Below are 4,666 nucleotides of genomic sequence, written 5' to 3' on the forward strand. Positions count from 1 at the left end.
CTTCTCTCCATCAGAACAAGAAGTAGGGTTCAACTATCCAGTTTAGTGATGTCTCTTGTTAATGCAATTGTGAAAAACATATCTTGACTTTGTCCAAATGCAGAAAAAAGAAAGAAAAAAGAATTGACTCTAGAAGCCAACCATGACTTGCTTTAGCTCCCGTTCAGCCTTTTTTGCCTTCCTATTAGGACAGACACCCAAGTCTGCTGGAGTTCACATAGGCTGCTGTACGAATAGCAGAAGGGAGCTCCAGGAATGATCTTTACCTTTGCTCCACGCACATGCGTTTGGCATTCAAAGAACATACTTTACATGATTGTAGTGCTTTCTTTTCCCATGGTCTGTCCTGTTGGCCCAAGATGCTGTAAAGATGCCGTAGCAACCTGAGAGCTGGTGCCAGTCTCGAACCTCACACGTGTTGCTGCTGGCAGGCAGAGACCTGCTCCGTAGGCAGAGTTCCTTCTCCCCTCCCCAGCTGTCTGATAACCTGCTCCTCACTGTGGGACATAGCAAGAATATTACCAAATCTACTGAAAGGTGCAAAGAGCCCTGAAACTGCATTTGGATTTTACCATACATTCCCAGCTTGTTTCAGGCAACTACTTTTTACTAGTGCTTTACAAAACCTTTTGTAAATGGAAGGGGTCTGTTTTTCTGGAGGTTGCTACAAAGATTCTGTTTAAAGACAAGTTTCTTGCCATGTCTGTGCCAGTGGAAGTTCTTTTTTTTTTCAGATATTGTGTGTTCTCAGTGCTGGAGACTGGCTGGTCTGCGATACTTTGACATTAACTCTCAATATTAACTCAAGATGCCCAGAAAGCCATCTGCCTGCTGCAGGAAGCTCTGTGTGCTTATTGTGCTCAGTATAGCATGAGTGGCAAGCAAGAAGTGGAGCTAGGAACTGCACTCATAAATCTCATGTGGTAGGATACAAATGCAGAGGTACTTTTATTTAAATTAGCCTGACATGCAAACAAGTAAATTGTAATCTTGGGCAGATGGTATCTAATGCAAAGACAAATTTACCTTTCTGAAGAGAGAGGGGAATACACTGACATATCAAACTCTCCAGAACAGGTGGAGTAGGTAGACTGCTGTGGGGAAGCAGAGATGAGAATAGAGAGAAGAATCTTTTTGCAACTGACACCAAATCGACTATTTTTAACCGTGCAGATTATGAGAGTGTTGACACAGCCGTGCACACTCCAGCCACCGTACAGTAGCTCTTGTAAGGGCCTCTCATTGCCCCCCCTGCGTGACTGCTACGTGGTGCAAGCGGTCTTGGCCGTTCCATCTCTGCTAGGACTGCAATGCTAATAATGCTTGTTAGTGGCTGTGCTTTGCTAACCCCTGCTAGCGGAGTCGTTAGGTGGATCAGAGACCAAGGACACTTGAAGAACTGGAGGGGTTCTGTTCTACAGCTTGGCTGTCCCGGCTGCTCGTGCAGAGGTGGATCGTACAGCACGGCCGTCTTGTGGTTCGCAGAAGTGGTAAATCACTGCGCAGGGGCCAAGCACAAAGAGGACGGTATTTCGAGAGGCTTTTTACTCTTGCACAGGGTGAAACAAGACTCAGTTCTGTTTATGCTACACCCTCTTGGCATAGCTTGCGTGATTTTACAGACAGAACCATGCAATAAGACAGATGGTTCAATAAGACGGTGCCAGGAGAAGCTTTGCTGTTTTTCTCCTCTTCCCCTGTATGAGGTTGTTTTTGTGTACTGCCATTGTTACATCAGGTGATGGCTGTGTGGCGAGGAGGTTCCAGATGAAGCTCGCAGACAGTGTGCTCCCATGGGGCTTTTAAAAGTTGTGGAGGCTGGAATTCCTCTCTGGTTTTGAAGTAAAAATTGCTTCCCCCACATGTAGCTGACTAGACTATTTACGTATTGCCGATTTTTCCTTTGTTCCTGGCGCTCGCTTGGTTTGAAACCAGGGTCTGCTATCCAGAGGTAATCCTGGCGTGCAGCAGCAACAGAGCAGGGGCCCTTTCTCTGTTCTCCATCAAATCAATCCTGATGCAAAGCACAAGTACATGCTCAAATGGAATGCAACTGATACAGTATCTGATACAGGAATCTGCCATTTTCATTTTGTAATGTCTCAGTGCAAAAAGGAGCTCCGTTTCTGCAGCATTCCTTGAGTGCATTAGAGCAGCACTGGTTATCTCCCTGCTCGGGATAAAGCCTGCAACTTCCTTGGGCTCGCTTGCCACCAGCCAGAAACACGCTTTATAGAATACACAGATTATATTAGCAGCCTGTAAATTCTTCCATTGTCTGCTGGAACGTGTTGGGTTTTTTGTTGGTGTTTTTGTTTAGTTTAGTTTTGTTTTTGTTGTTTAAGATAATGTAAACAAGGTCTTCAAGCCCACAGAGTTAATAAGGGAAAGAAAAATCCTTTTATGGGAACTCTGTAGGGTTTTTAAATCTGGAATGGCTTAAAAGAAACATCACATGTCCTTGTTTGTGCTGATGTCACATGCATTACTCCACTGCTTGTGGTATCTCCTTAGCATTGCCCTTAGGCCTCAGGGCGCGGTGCCAGCGAATATCCAGTGTTCTTGGCTCCAGCCGAGGCTTCTATTCAGGGACGCAGCAGTCAGCTGGAAAGGAAACAGCAATGAAGTAACAGAAATGGATTTTATGTATTTATGTCTCAAGCTTTCCTTCTCGTTTGTGGGTGAGGGTATAACGCAGTTTTATAGTTTGGCTTCACTTTCGCTATGAAAGACTCCTGAAGGCTCCAAACCAGGCACGAGCTGGGTGCTGTTGGTGCGTCTACGTGCCTGCTACAGTGCGGCTTTGAGGACCAGGGCACTTCTCACAGCACAGACGGGTTCCACCAGCTTCTTTTTGGGTGTCACAAGGCTGTGCTCAGGTGGCTGGCTTCTGTTCACGCAAAGTTGTGCCAGCCAAGCACTAAAAGGAATATTTGTGGCTTCAAATGCTTGACTTAAGATTGCTTTTAGTTTGGTGAGGCGCTCTCAGCAGTGCTTGCATCCCAGTCACAGCAGCTTTCCACCTCTGTGCTGGTCCGTGTCAGCTGAGAACACAGTGCACCCGATGAGGAAATGGAACAGAATTTCCCCAGGAGCAAGTTTCTGGGGGAGGGGATTTCTTTGCTTTGGTTTGTTTCAGGCCAGGGTTCCCAGGCTCTCCAAGCCCTGCTGTGTGCATCGGTGCACAGCAACAGGCATCACAGCCCAGGGCTTTCCAGCACGGTGACAGTCGTGTTGCAAGGTTTGTCCTAGAGCAGGGACCCTGGAGAAATTAGGGCCTTAGTCTATGAAGGCCTTAGGTGCTATCAAGAAAAAAAAAAAAGTGTTGTTTTTTTAATTAAAAAAATAAAAATTGCACACACTAGTGCGGAGATCCAGTAAACTGCTGCCAGGGCGTAAGGCAGTGAGAGCTGATTAAAGTGAAGAACTGCAATGCCTTGCTTACTTTCTGAACATCTGTGGAAGTTAGGAAAATGGTGGTGCTCTGTAAAATCTAGAAGTTTAGGTGAGTTGGCTCACCTGGCACAGGAGGGCTGGCAGAGGCGGGCACCAGGTGCCCCGGCTTGGCTGCTGGCTAGAGATGGGGTCTTACTGGGACTGCAGATTGCATGGCTGGGAGGTAAAACAGAAACATGAAGTATTCTCTAGTGTGTTACTTGGTATGAAAGATTTTTCTCGTTCCCTCCAGATTCATTCTTATTCCACCACTGAAAGCAGTAGCTGGGGCCAGCGGTGCCATCCTACACACAGCACGCTTCTCTGAGTGCTGTGCACACAGAGGGAGGACTCAGAGAATTAATCTTCCTTTTCATATTGAAATTTGCCATATTTCTTGTGCTGCCTTAACAGAAGGCATCCCAATTCCACCTTCACACAGTGAAATCCTTTCTTGGTGTTGTGTTTAAAGCTCAGGGCGATCTCAGGAATATCCAATTCTGCTGTGTCATGAAAATGCTGTTTTCATTATGAACATATTACTATTTCGTTTTGTGGTTTTGTTTTTACCAGCATGGGACATAGTACAGATCTAATCGTGGATGTGCTTAAACAGATGATCTCACACTCCATAAAATATGCATCCCTGGCCATAAATGAAAACAACATAATTTTAAAATAAAAGATTAGAGAATGTTGTTGAGATTTGTAAATGCCTTTTGGGTATTGCAATTAATTTTAATGTTACTTTCTTCTTTCAGGAAAAAGGGACTTTTTTACATTGTGTATTTTCTATTTTAATTTCCTTTCTAGACAGTGTTGATAGAGTAGGGACTGGTTCTTTGAAAAAGATGCTCTGAGAGGCGCTATCAATTTGCTGTGCGATTGGGTAAGTACAGGACGTTTTGGAGGAAAACCAGGGAAACACCAAACTGGGATGAACATCTGCAGTGCTTCTGGATACCAGCTATCCACAAGATGGCTTTATAGGCAAGTGTGTGTGGAAGGGAGTTGAGAAGGTTTAGATAGGAGCTGGAGAAGTAAATCAGTGCTCAGAAAGGTCAGCACGTGTCACAGGGATCTCGGCCTGTAAAACTTGTGTCGCTTCATCTTCCACCAGAACTGAGTGATTTCCTGAGCGCGTGGTCTCGTTCAGTCACGGCTGGTTGCTCCCCAGTCAGGGCTCGTAAAACACCTCAGTAAATGGTTGTGCTCTGTGTTTCCTGTCCAG

General features: G+C 45.5%; 1 protein-coding gene across 2 annotated transcripts in view; it reads left to right on the forward strand.

Moving 5' to 3' along the window:
• IGF1R (insulin like growth factor 1 receptor) overlaps window positions 1-4,666 on the forward strand; it is a 177,495-nt gene that overhangs the window by 165,273 nt on the left and 7,556 nt on the right. The gene's annotated exons all lie outside the window — the stretch shown is intronic.

The sequence above is a fragment of the Aythya ferina genome, assembly GCF_964211825.1.
Source record: "Aythya ferina genome assembly, chromosome: 11".
NCBI classification, from domain to species: Eukaryota; Metazoa; Chordata; class Aves; order Anseriformes; family Anatidae; genus Aythya; species Aythya ferina.